The sequence below is a fragment of the Piliocolobus tephrosceles genome, chromosome 8 (assembly GCF_002776525.5).
Source record: "Piliocolobus tephrosceles isolate RC106 chromosome 8, ASM277652v3, whole genome shotgun sequence".
Lineage (NCBI taxonomy): Eukaryota > Metazoa > Chordata > Mammalia > Primates > Cercopithecidae > Piliocolobus > Piliocolobus tephrosceles.
Genome location: NC_045441.1, coordinates 137894544 through 137908695, shown reverse-complemented (window position 1 = coordinate 137908695; position 14152 = coordinate 137894544). Strand labels below are relative to the sequence as shown.

The 14152-nt window shown below is 46.5% G+C and overlaps 1 pseudogene; it reads right to left on the bottom strand.

Annotated features, from left to right (window-relative positions):
* Positions 1-8526: 8526 nt before the first annotated feature.
* LOC111551494 lies at positions 8527-8789 on the bottom strand (annotated as a pseudogene).
* Between the last annotated feature and the right edge of the window lie 5363 nt (positions 8790-14152).

The window sequence follows — 14152 nt, the reverse complement described above, 5'->3', positions numbered from 1 at the left end:
TATTTATTTATTTATTTATTTAAGACGGACTCTCGCTCTGTCATCCAGGCTGGAGTGCAGTGATGCCATCTCGGCTCACTGCAAGCTCCGCCTCCCGGGTTCAAGGGATTCTCGTGCCACAGCTTCCGGAGCAGCTGGGATTACAGGCGTGCGCCACTACGCCCGGCTAGCGTGTGTGTGTGTGAGAGAGAGAGGGAGAGACAGAGATGGAGTATCACTCAGTTGCCCACCCTGGAGTGCAATGACCCAATCTCGGCTCACTGCAACCTCCGCCCTCAGGTTCAAGTGATTTTCCTGCCTCAGCCTCCTGAGTAGCTGGGACGACAGGCGCGCACCACCATGTCCGGCTAAGTTTTGTATTTTTAGTAGAGATGGAATTTCACCATATTGGCCAGACTGGTCTCAAACTCCTAACCTCGTGCCCGCCTGCCTCGGCCTCCCAAAGTGCTGGAATTACAGGTGTGATATTATTAATGTTAATGGTGTTGCGTCTCTGGGGTAGTGACTGCCTAGTCAAGCTTCTATTCTGTTTTCCAATTATTCCTAGTTAAAGGGCATTTTCCTTATTCTGCTTTGTCACCTTCTAGCGAAAGTGATGTTTTGCTTTTCTGATGCAAAAGGTTTTGAAGAAGATAATTTATCATAGTTGTATTGGAGCAAACTGTCAGTTTAAATTTTATTTTGGTGAAATGTTACCAAGTATGGAAGTCTCTGCAGATGTAGCTATTTTTTGCTTATAAACACAGATGTTTTTAACATCTCAAAATGTTGAAGACAGTTCAATGTGTACTTTATCACAGTACTATTACATGACTGTATAGTAGGCTAGGTGCTTACTAGCCTACTAGCCTAGTAAGCTAGTGCACAGTGGCACAATCTCAGCTCACTGAAACCTCCACCTTCCGGATTCAAGTGATTCTCCTGCCTCAGCCTCTCGTGTAGCTGGGACTACAGGCACCTGTCACCACGCCCGACTAATTTTTTTGTATTTTTAGTAGAGATGGGATTTCACCATATTGACCAGGATGGTCTCAAACTCCTGACCTCCGATGATCCTCCTACCTTGGTCTCCCAAAGTGCTGGGATTACCTGCCTGAGCCACTGTGCCTGGCCATGCTGTCAGCATTTTTAAAGGCTTAGAGAGGCCCTGCAATAAATAAACCTGTTAAGCTTTGTTTAATCTGTCATTTCCCAAGTTTATTTCATCTGAGAACCGCTCACCGCCTCTGACACCCTTTTTTTTTTTTTTTTTTTTTTTTTTTTGACGGAGGTTCACTCTTATTGCCCAGGCTGGAGTGCAATGGGGCAATCTTGGCTCACTGCAACTCTGGCCTCCCACATTCAAGTGATTCTTGTGCCTCAGCCTCCTGAGTACCTGGGATTACAGGCACCTGCTACCATGCCCGGCTAATTTTTGTTTGTTTTGTTTTGTTTTTTGAGACAGAGTTTCACTCTTGTTGCCCAGGCTGGAGTGCAATGGCGTGATCTTGGCTCACTGCAACCTCTGCCTGCCGGGTTCAAGTGATTCTCCTGCTCAGCCTCCTAAGAAGCTGGAATTACAGGCATGTGCCACCACACCTCACTAATTTTGTATTTTTTTAGTAGAGATGGGGTTTCTCCATGTTGGTCAGGCTCATTTCGAACGCCTGACCTCAGGTGATCCACCCACCTTGGCCTCCCGAAGTGCTGGGGTTATAGGCATGAGCCATTGCGCCCGGCCTGTATTTATATATTGTATAAATATATATAAATAATATATATATTGTGTGTGTGTGTGTGTGTGTGTGTGAGAGAGAGAGAGATTGAGTCTCAGTCTGTCGCCCAGGCTGGAGTGCAGTGGCGCGATCTAGGCTCATTACAACCTCCGCCTCCCAGGTTCAAGCAATTCTCCTGCTTCAGCGTCCCAAGTAGCTGGGACTACAGGCGCATGCCGCCACGCCTGGCTAATTCTTTGTATTTTTAAGTAGAGATGGGGGTTTCACCATGTTGCCCAGGCTGGTCTTGAACTTTTGAGCTCAGACAATACGACCCCCTCGGCCTCCCAAGGTACTGGGATTACAGGTGTTAGCCACTGCTCCTGGCCTAATTTTTGTATTTTTAGTAGAGACAGGGTTTCACCATGTTGGTCAGGCTGTTCTCGAACTCCTGACCTCAGGTGATCTGTCCACCTTGGCCTCCCAAAGTGCTGGGATCACAGGCATGAGCCACCGCGCCTGGCCGACAACACTTTTTACAAATATTTGGTAGCCACACCCTTTATAACTGGAATTCTGTGGAATTCACTTTGGGAAGTACTGTGCATTTCTTATATAAAGGACAGAGCAATTAATTCTTTCTGTGTAGGTTTCACTAAGGAAAAGTCAGTTGCTCTAGGCCTTAAATGATTTAAAAAGAGAAAGAAAAAAATTAAGAGATGGGAGAGGGCATTTCAAGAGGGTTTGAGAAAAGACAAGGGGTGGTGAAAATGGAGTGCATTAAAGGCTGGCCTGTCATCTTTTCTGGCTAGATCATAGGATTCTTTGGGGGAAAATGGCGGGAAATAACCTGTGTTAGGCCAGCTCATGGACAGCCTTGAATGCTACGTTGGATTTGGCTTGCATCCTGAAGGCATTAGGCTGCCATAGGGGCCTTAGAGATGAGAAGGGTATGATCTGTATGTTGGAAAGTTAACTGATCACATGATGTAGGTTGAATGAATCTGGAGAAATTGGAAGCAAAATGGCTAGATAAGAGGCTATTTCTACTGCAACTTCGCTATTTCTACTGCAACTTCTCAACTCTCCTGTTACAACATGAAAGCAGCACAAAAGATACATAAACAAGTGAGAGTGGCTATGTGCCAATAAAAATTTATTTATGAATTCTGAAACTTGAATTACATATCATTTTACATGCCATGAAACATTATCCTTCTTTGGATTTTTTTTTTTTTTTTTTTTTGAGACGGAGTCTCGCTCTGTCACCCAGGCTGCAGTGCAGTGGCACAATCTCAGCTCACTGCAAGCTCCGCCTCCCAGGTTCACACCATTCTCCTGCTCAGCCTCCCGAGTAGCTGGGACTACAGGTGCCCGCCACCACGCCCAGCTAATTTTTTTTTTTTTTTTTGTATTTTTGGTAGAGATGGGGTTTCACCGTGTTAGCCAGATGGTCTCAATCTCCTGACCTCATGATCCACCCGCCTCGGCCTCTGAAAGTGCTAGGATTACAGGCATGAGCCACCGTGCCCGGCCTTTTTTTTTTTTTTTGAGATGGAGTCTTGCTTTTTTTGAGGCTGGAGTGCAGTGGCTCGATCTTAGTTCACTGCAACCTCTACCTCCTGGGTTCAAGCAATCCTCATGCCTTGGCCTCCCCAAGTAGCTGGGATTACGATGGCTAATATTTTTATTTTTTTTGAGATGGAGTCTCCCTCTGGGTTCAAGCAATTCTCGTGCCTCAGCCTTCCACGTAGCTGGGATTACGACAGCTTTTTTTTTTTTTTTTTTTTTTCCGATAGTCTCATTCTGTCGCCCAGGCTGGAGTGCAGTGGCACTATCTCGGCTCACTGCAAGCTCCACCTCCCAGGTTCACACCATTCTCCTGCCTCAGCCTCCCGAGTAGCTGGGACTACAGGCACCTGTCACCACGCCCGACTAATTTTTTTGTATTTTTAGTAGAGATGGGGTTTCACCGTGTTAGCCAGGATGGTCTCTATCTCCTGACCTCGTGATCTGCCCACCTCAGCCTCCTAAAGTGCTGGGATTACAGGCATGAGCCACCATGCCCAGCCTTGTTTTTTTTTTTTTTTGAGACAGAGTCCCACAGTGTCTCCCAGGCTGGAGTGCAGTGGTGCAATCTTGACTCACTGCAACCTCCTACTCCTGGGTTCAAGCAATTCTCTTGCCTCAGCCTCCCAAGCAGCTGGGATTACAGGAGTGCATCACCATGATGGGGTAATTTTTTTTTTTTTTTTTTTTTTTGTATTTTTAGTAGAGACAGGGTTTCGTCATGTTGGCTAGGCTGGTCTTGAACTCCTGACCTCAGGTGATCTGCCCAAAGTGCTGGGACTCCCAAAGTGCTGGGATTATAGGCATGAGTCACTACGCCCAGCTGTATTTTTTTTTTTTTTTTTTAAGTAGAGACAGGGTTTCACCATGTTGGCCAGGCTGGTCTCGAACTCCTGACCTCAAGTGACTCACCTGCCTCAACCTCCCAAAATGCTGGGATTACTGGCATGAGCCACCATGCCCGACCCTTCTTTTGATTTTTTGTTTGTTTGTTTGTTTTCAACAGCTAAAAAGTGTACAGCCAGTCATGGTGGCTCACAACTATAATCCCAGTGCTTTGGGAGGCTGAGGCAGGAGGATTGCTTAAGCCCAAGAGGTTGAGGCTGCAGAGCTGTGATTGTGCCACTGCACTCCAGCCTGGGTGACAGAGCAAGACCCTTGTCTCTTAAAAAAGAAGAAATATAAAAACCATCCTTAGCTCATGGAATGTGAAAAAAAAATCCAGTGCACTGGATTTGCCCCACAAGCTGTAGTTTGCCAATCTCTGTCTACAGCTCAGAAGAGATGGAACTGGTATCAAGTGCAAGCTTGATAGGAACGCAAGCTTGTCCAACCCGCAGCCTGCAGGCTGCTTTGAATGTGGCCCAACACAAATTCATAAACTTTCTTAAAACATTAGTCAGGCTGGGCGCGGTGGCTCACGCCTGTAATCCCGGCACTTTGGGAGGCCAAGGCGGACGGATCACGAGGTCAGGAGATTGAGACCATCCTGGCTAACACGGTGAAACCCCGTCTCTACTAAAAATACAAAAAAATTATCCGGGCGTGGTGGCGGGCGCCTGTAGTCCCAGCTACTCGGGAGGCTGAGGCAGGAGAATGGCGTGAACCTGGGAGGTGGAGCTTGCAGTGAGCCAAGATCGCGCCACTGGACTCCAGCCTGGGTGATGGAGCGAGACACCATCTCAAAAAAAAAAAAAAAAAAAGTTAGTCTATTTGTGATTTTTTTTTTTTTAAGCTCATCAGCTATATTAGTCAGGGATCTCTAGAGAGACAGAACTAATGGAATATACATATATATAATATATAATATACATGTATAAAATATATATATAGGGGAGTTTATTGAATATTACACCGTCACAAGGTCTCACACTAGGCCATCTGCAGGCTGAGGAGCAGGGAGAGTGAGTCAGGGTTCCAAAACTGAAGAACGTGGAGTCTGATGTTCGAGGGCAGCTTGGGAGGAAGATGTAGGCTGAGAGGCTAGGCCCGTCTCTCCTTTTCACATTTTTCTGACTGCTTATTATTCGCTGGCAGCTGATTAGATTGTGCCCACCCAGATTAAGGGTGGGTCTGCCTCTCCCAGCCCACTGACTCAAAAGTTACTCTCCTTTGGCAACACCCTTACAGACACACCCAGGATCAATACTTTGTATCCTTCAGTCCAATCAAGTTGACACTCAGTTTTAACCATCACAAATCCACCCCTTGTCAACTTGAACCTATACACATCTCCTGAGATCATATATAATCTTCAAATAAAGGTAATAATAGGGTCATAATTATGCCTAACATAACTATCCCTCGTACAACCGGAAACGCACCAATCCGCAGCCCAAATACTATGACATAAAGTTAACAATACTTAAATGCTGATGTGAAGTCAGTAAATCTAAATGTCACATGATATAGGAGAAAGGAAATAACATGAAGATCTTTTTATCTTTTTTCTTTATTTTTTGAGACAGAGTTTTGCTCTTGTCACCCAGACTGGAGTGCAATGACACGATCTCAGCTCACTGCAACCTCCACCTCCTGGGTTCAAGCAATCCTCCCAGCCTCCTGAGTAGCTGGGATTACAGGCATGCACTACCATGCCCAGCTAATTTTTTTGATTTTTTTGTAGAGATGGGGTTTTGCCATGTTGGCCAGGCTTGTCTTGAACTCCTGACCTCAGGTGATCCACCTGCCTCAGCCTCCCAAAGTGCTGGGATTACAGGCGTGAGCCACTGCGCCCCGCCTAACATGAAGCTCTTTTCTTAAGTACAAGTGTATACATGCACAAACACGCTTTTAACAAAAGAAGGAGGAAATACTCATGAAAATTACAGTCGTCGTTTCTGCAGCAGGTCACGCGGTCGTAGCTGGTATTGATGACTGCCTTCTTCACTACCCATGCTGTATTCCCTTTGTCTTCAGCAAGCACCTCAGCAGGTCGTGGTATTTTCCTGGTGGAGTGACCCAAACCTTCATTCCTGAAGGGTCTGGGTCACTTGTAGTCCTTCCTGGATTGTGCTGTTGTCCTTTCCAGTTGACCTTAATCACAGGGCACGGTGGTATCACATGGTAATACTAAGAGACACCCTAGGCTGGGCACAGTGGCTCACACCTGTAATGACACCCTAGGCTAAGGCAGGAAGATCACGAGGTCAGGAGATCGAGACCATCCTGGCTAACACAGTGAAGCTCCGTCTCTACTAAAAATTCAAAAAATTTAGGAAGGCGTAGTGGCAGGCACCTGTAGTGCCAGCTACACAGGAGGCTGAGGCAGGAGAATGACGTGAACCCAGGAGGCGGAGCTTGCAGTGAGCCGAGATAGTGCCACTGCACCCCAGCCTGGGCGACCTAGCGAGACTCAGTCTCAAAAAAAAAAAAGAGACACCCTAATGGATCTCCTCTATTCCATGCATACTCTTCCTTACCTTCGCTGTGGAGTAGTAGACTGATATCAAGACTGATCTTGATAGTGTAGGTCAGTCACCCCAGCCAACACTGTAACTCCCTTCTTAGCCTGTTGACTTAAAGGTAGGAGGAGCCTGAAGTGTCCAGGTGGCAGACTTAACTTCCAGTTTAATGGAATCGTTGTGTCTCCTGGTGGCAGCGTTCCTCCCTCTGGAACTAAGACCTCTAGGCCAGCAGAACGTAATGTCACGGGAACAGGAGGCAAACATTTTGCTAGTGGATTACTAGGGGTGATGGTGAGTGGTGCCACTTCCACTTCCACCCCCCGATTCCTGGACCCATGAATTCTGGCTATGGGAGAAACAGTACCATATATTGGATGCTGATTCAGAGCATACATGGTCTTCTGGAGAACTTTGCCCCAGCCCTGCAAAGTATTATCACCTAGTTGGCGTTGTAATTGTGACTTCAATTACAGGGAAGGCCATTCCACCATTCTACGTATTCAGCTGCTTCAGGATGATGGGCAACATGGTAAGACCAGTGAATTCCATGAACATGAGCCCACCGTTGCACTTTCTTAGCCATAAAGTGAGTGCCTTGGTCAGAGGCAATGCTGTGTGGAATACCATGCATTCCATGAATCCACAGATGGTAGTCTTGGCAGAAGCATTGCATGCAGGATAGGCAAACCCATATCCAGAGTAAATGTTTATTCCAGTGAGGACAAACCTCTACTGTTTTCATGATGGAAGAGGTCCAATATAATCTTCCTGCCACCAGGAGCTGGCTGATGGAATGGTGCCATATTGAGGACTCAGCGTTGCTCTCCACTACTGGCAAATTAGGCACTCAGCAGTGGCCGTAGCCAGGTCCACCTTGGTGAGTGGAAGTCCATGTTGCTGAGCCCAAGTGTAACCTCCATCCCTGTCACCATGGTCACTTTGTTCATGGGCTCATTGGACGATGACGGGTGGCTGGGGAAAGAGCTGAGTGGTGTCCACAGAATGGGTCATCCTATACACTTGATTATTAAAATCCTCCTCTGCTGAGGTCACTCAGCAAAGCACTCACATGGGATACAAATATCTTCACAGTTTTTGACCACTCAGAGAGGCTCCATCCATATACTTCTTCCCCAGATTTCTTTTTTCTTCTTTTTTTTTTTTGAGACAGATTTTCACTCTCGCCCATGCTGGAGTGCAATGGCGCAATCTTGGCACACTGCAACCTCTGCCTCCCAGGTTCAAGTGATTCTCCTGCCTCAGCCTCCTGAGTAGCTGGGTTTATAGGTGCCCACCACCACACGTGACTAATTTTTGTATTTTTAGTAGAAATGGGGTTTCCCCATGTTGGCCAGGCTGGTCTTGAACTCCTGACCTCAGGTCATTCTCCCACTACAGCCTCCCAAAGTGCTGGGATTACAGATGTGAGCCACCATGTCCGGCCCATTCTCCTGACCCTTTCTGTTTGCACTGGACCTTAACTGTTTTTTTTTCTGCTTATATAAATTAAGTAGGAATGCAGTAGGCTTCCTATCAATTTCACTTCTAGGAACACTGATTAGTTAGCTAATGCCAGAGTTCTACACAAGTCAGACTATTCTGATTGCCACTTTGCCTCTGCTGTCTGTTAGGGTAGCTACGCCCACCTTGCCTTTGACAATTGAGTGCTGCCAGTTGGCCTTTGCCAACTTAGGATCCAATTATTCCCACTGTGTTTAAATATTTTTTTCCAATGAGTTTTTATTAGCAGTGAAATAATGATTTAGGATCCCGGGGTGGGGGTCACTGGGTACTAGGTCCCCCTTTGCTACCCTGGGAGAAGGACGGAGGACAGAGGAGAGGGAGGTGCAGCCAGTTCAGATCTTCCCAGGAAACATGCCTTCAGCCTGGCGCTCGTCCCAGGCTGTGACCCAGGATGTGGGGCAGAGGGACTTGCACACACGCTGGTACCATTGGCACACAGCGATATCGCCTCCTTTAGCGGTCATTGCCTTCTGACAGCGGTGGAAATCCAGGTAGTTCTGCCAGCAGTTCTTGGTCTGGTTCTGGTTGGGAAGTGGCTGTCAAAAGGGGCAGTGCTGTAGTTCTTGATTTTGGTCTCGATGTCTTCTTCCACCATGATATTGAATCCTGCAGGCACCCCAGATGCAACTTCTGTTATTTAAGTTTTGTAGTTGAGTGACTGAGGTTCCCACTATTGGATCTGACACACACAGAAGAGCAATTACAGGGCTCTTCAAAGATGCAGCTCCTGCCCTCACAAATCTGTTTTGCAAGGCATTGGTCAAGGGTGTATCTTCTGGACCTTCCCAGCTGGGATGAGTAGGTCTAAAGTGACTAATGCACTCCACCATCCCAAACTCCCTAAGCCTTTGGATCCTTTGCCCTACCTTAAACCAAGGGAGATCAGACATTTGCAGCTCGTTCACAATGGGCCATCTTCTAATCCGTATTTCAGCTGACTAGGCAAATAAACTATTAGAACCTTTTTTTAACTCCCTGAGCTGCAACATTAAATGCAGAGTCCCTACTTAATAGGCCCAAATCAATAAATTCAGCCTGATCCAACTCTATGTTTCTTCCATCTTTATTTATTTATTTATTTATTTAAGACAGAGTCTCACTCTCTCACCCAGGCTGGAGTGCAGTGGCATGATCTTGGCTCACTGCAACCTCCCCCTCCCTGGTTCAAGCAGTTCTCCCTGTCTCAGCCTCCCAAGTAGCTGGGATTACAGAAGCCTGCCACCACGCCCAGCTAAGTTTTGCATTTTTTTCGTACAGACGGGGTTTCACCATGTTGGCCAGGGTGGTCTTGAATTCCTGACCTCAGGTGATCTGCCCGCCCCAGCATCCCAAAGTGCTAGGATTACAGGTGTGAGCCACTGTGCCTGACCTCTTCCTTCCACCATTATCCCACACCCTTAATATCCATTCCCATGCCTATTCTCCAGATTTCTGTTTATATAAATTAGAAAACTCAATCAGTTCTTTTTGAATGTAGCACACGTCCTCATGGGTCACAGTCAGCCTCACCTCTAGGGGCCCACTGGGACTTTAGTTATAGGTCTAGAAGCAAACAGGGGTGTTGGGGTGGTTTCTGAGGAGAATCAACATTATCTTGCCTGGCAATTGCCTCAGAGGAGGCCATCACTGTTGTCTCAGGCAGCATAGGTTGTATCTCCTCAGACAAAGGTGGAAAGGCTGATGGCAGCATGGTCGGGGAGGGATGTTGCCATTACTGGAGATGGGGAAGCTGTTTCTTCTGGCAAAAAGGTTCATCAGAGTTTACAAACTCAGTGTCCCCAACTTCATCAGGGTCCTCCCACATGTCCCTATTCCCAGTTGCGGGTCCCATTCTTTTCCAATCAATGCCCTCACTCTAGCAGTAGACACCTGGCGAGGCTGTGCATGCATCTTCCATGCAGGTCAGACACATGATAAGAGCTTGTGTCTGTTTTTCCACAATTTCAGCTCTTTCTCTACAGGAGATAAGACTCGTACTCAGGGCAATCTTAGCAGATTTGAGGCTCAGTATCTGCTTCTGAAGCCAGGAAATAGAATCCCTGAGTTCATTATTTTCTTTCATTGCTCTGTCCACTGAATTTAGGAGCAACCAACCAGCTTCATTCTGTTCCTTGGTTCTCCACATATGGTGAAAGGTATTAGGTACAGAGTCACTAAACTCCTTGCCTCTCACAAGCAATGAATCAGGAGTGTCAAATGCATTTATTTTGCGTAACTCTCTAAACAGTTCGTGCTAAGGACTATCAGTGTTCTCCAAACTATTAGAAATAGAGTCCTTAGCATTTCTAATCATATTAAGCAGCCGACTCCAGAAACCCCAAAACCAACAGAAGAACTCCATCCTTAATATTCTGTTCCTCTAGAACCATTCCTGGTACCAAAATCTATATTAGGGTTCTCTAGAGGCAGAGAACTAACGAAATATATATATGTTTATTAAGTATTAACTCACACGATCACAAGGTCCCGCAATAGGCCATCTGAAGGCTGAGGAGCAAGGAAAGAGTTCCAAAACTGAAGAACTTGGAGTCCGAGTTTCAAGGGCAGGAAGCATCCAGCATGGGAGAAAGATGTAGGCTGGGAGGCTAGGCCAGTCTCTTCCCATTTTTTGCCTGCTATATTCTAGCCATGCTGGCAGCTGATTAGATTTTGCCCACCCAGATTAAGGGTGGGTCTGCCTTTCCCAGCCCACGGACTCAAATGTTAATCTCCTTTGGCAACACCCTCACAGACATGCCCAGGACCAATATTTTGTATTTTTCAATCCAATCAAGTTGACACTCGGTATTAACCATCACATCAGCTATCATTAATGTTAGTGTATTTTATGTGTGGCCCAAGACAATTCTTCCAATGTGGCCCAGGGAAGCCAAAAGATTGGAGACCCCTAGAGTAGAGAATTGTTGCAAAGAAGTCAAGGATGTGAACACTTGCGGTGAGTGTGGCTACTCGCCTAACCAGCCAGGGGGCAATCTGTGAGTTAAGTCCCAGTCAGACAGTATGCAGAAGACTTCCTCATGCATAGGAAGAGACCTTTGTAAGTGGTGATGAGAGGTGTTGGCTGGCCGGGCACAGTTGCTCATGTTTGTAATCCCAGTGCTTTAGTAGGCCAAGGTAGGAGGATACCTTGAGCCCAGGAATTCGAGGCTGCAGTGAGCTATAATTGTACCACTGCACTCCAGTCTTGATGACAGAGAGAGACCCTGTCTCTTGAAAAAAAAAAAAAAAAAAAAGAGGCCAGGTACAGTGGCTCATGCCTGAAATCCCAGCACTTTGGGAGGCTGAGGCGGGCAGATCATGAGGTCAAGAGACTGAGACCATCCTGGCCAACATGGTGAAACCCTGTCTCTACTAAAATACAAAAAATATTAGCTGGGTCTGGTAGCATGCACACGTAATCCCAGCTACTCAGGAGGCTGAGGCAGGAGAATCATTTGAACCCAGGAGGCGGAGGATGCTGTGAGCCGAGATCGTGCCACTGCCCTCCAGCCTGGGCAACAAGAGTGAAACTCCATCTCAAAAAAAAAAAAAGAGAGAGAGAGATGTCATCATTGGCAATTGCTGAGAGTCTAGGGTTCATAGGGAGTAGAAACCCATTGCATTAAGTATGGGAGATGAGGCAGTGGAGGAAACCCAGCCTGTTACGTGGGTGACTATTCTTCCGGGTTTTTTTGTTTTGTTTTGTTTTTTCTTTTTTTGAGACGGAGTCTCGCTCTGTTGCCCTGGCTGGAGTGCAGTGGCACAATCTCAGCTCACTGCAACCTCCACCTCCTAGGTTCAAGTAATTCTCCCACCCCAGCCTTCTGAGTAGCTGGGACTACAGGCGTGCTCCACCATGCCCTGCTAATTTTTGTATTTTTAGTAGAGACGGGGTTTCGCCATGTTGGCCAGCCTGGTCTTGAATTCATGACCTCAAGTGATCCACCTGCTTCAGCCTCCCAAAGTGCTGGAGTTACAGCGATGACCCACCATACCTGGCCTTCTTTCAGGTTTGATGGTTAAGGGAGGAAAAAAACGTATAAAGAAGAAATCTTACAAAGTGAAAGAAGAATCCAAAGTAAGGATTTTTAAGAATGATGACGCAGCCGGGCCCAGTAGCTCACGCCTGTAATCCCAGCACTTTGGGAGGCCGAGGCAGGCAGATCACAAGGTCAAGAGATTGAGACCATCCTGGCCAACATGACGAAACCCCATCTCTACTAAAGATACAAAAATTAGCTGGGCATGGTGGCGCACGCCTGTAGTCCCAGCTACTTGGTAGACTGAGGCAGGAGAATCACTTGAACCTGGGAGGCAGAGGTTGCAGTGAGCCAAGATCACGCCACTGCACTCCAGCCTGGGCAACAGAGCAAGACTCCATCTCAAAAAAAAAAAAAAAAAAGGAAATAATTTGTGAAGCAAACAGGGGATGGGGTCCAGGGGATGGGACTAAGGGCTGTTTTTGAAAAGGAATAAGGACCTGACCTTCCTTTGGAGCTAAGTATTGACAAACTACCTATTACCTATTGTGTAAAACATTACCCCACTACTTAGTGGGTTAAAACAGCAAGCATCTATGATCTCACAGATTCTGTTGTACAGGAATGCAGGCACAGCTTAACCAAGTACCTCTGGCTTAAAGCTTCTTATGAGGTTTGAGAAGCTGTTGACTGGAGCTGCAGTCTCATCTGAAGCTTTGACTGAAGGAAGGCTATACTGCCATGCTCTCTCCCGCAGTTGGTGGCAGGCCTCAGTCCCTCCCACGGGGGCCTCTCTATAGAGCTGCTTCACAACATGGCCGCTGGCTTCCCCCATGGAGAGAGAGACAGAGAGATGGAGGGCAAGTGCTGGAAAGAACAAGAGAGCTCGCTCGCTATGGAAGCCATCGTCTTTTAAAAACAATCTCAAAAGTGATAGCTCATAATTTCCTTTGTATCCTGTGTGTGTGAGAAGGGAGGCAGTAAGTCCACTCCACACTCAGTCAGATGGAGGGGCGTGCAGAAACATGAGCAGATCAGGAGAGCAGGGGTTGCTGGGCGCCATCTTGGAGGCTGCCCACGACCACTGGTGCAGAAGGCGGAGAAGTTTATGTCCTTTTTGCCTCTGAAAATGAAATACCTGCTGTGGATGAAGATGGTAAACAATGAGGTAGGGAACTTAAGTAATATGGTAAAGGTTTTATATAGACTCTGAGAAAAGTGGGAAAGGAAGCTGTCCAAGAGGAGCATCTGGATATGAAAAAATAATGAAACAGAAATATAATAAAAGTTCTGGAAGCCATGGCCTGGTTAGGACAGGGACAGAGCTTAGTGAGAGGTGCTTACTGTAAGTTGCTTTCTTGAATCAAGTTCCCTCCTAACTTTAGTCATCAGAATCTCACTTTGGTCTATCAGGTATGGGAAACTCTGGGAAACTTCAAAATATCTCTATTCTTTCTCTTCACCTTTTTGAATATCACTGAGCTACCTATTTGATGACTTTTAAACTGACACATCTTTCATTTTAAAGTCACTTTTGCATTGAAGATTCAGCAGTGACTCAATGAAGCATCCACATAGAGGGGAAAGAAAAGTAACTGTACAGAAAATTATCCCCTTCTACCATTCCGTTCGAGTTTTCATGCAGGGAGAAGAGAAAACTACCTGTAATTTTACTATTTGAAAATTACAGGCTGGGAGCGGTGGCTCACACCTGTAATCCCAGCACTTTGGGAGGCCGAGGCGGGTAGATTACCCGAGGTCAGAAGTTTGAGACCAGCCTGACCAATGTGGAGAAACCCCATCTCTACTAAAAATACAGAATTAGTCAGGCATGGTGACACATGCCTGTAATCCCAGCTACTCAGGAGGCTGAGGCAGGAGAATCTCTTGAACCTGGGAGGTGGAGGTTGCAGTGAGCTGAGATTGTGCCATTGCCCTCCAACCTGGGAAACAAGAGCAAAACTCTGTCTCAAAAAAAAAAAAAAAAAAAAAAAAATTA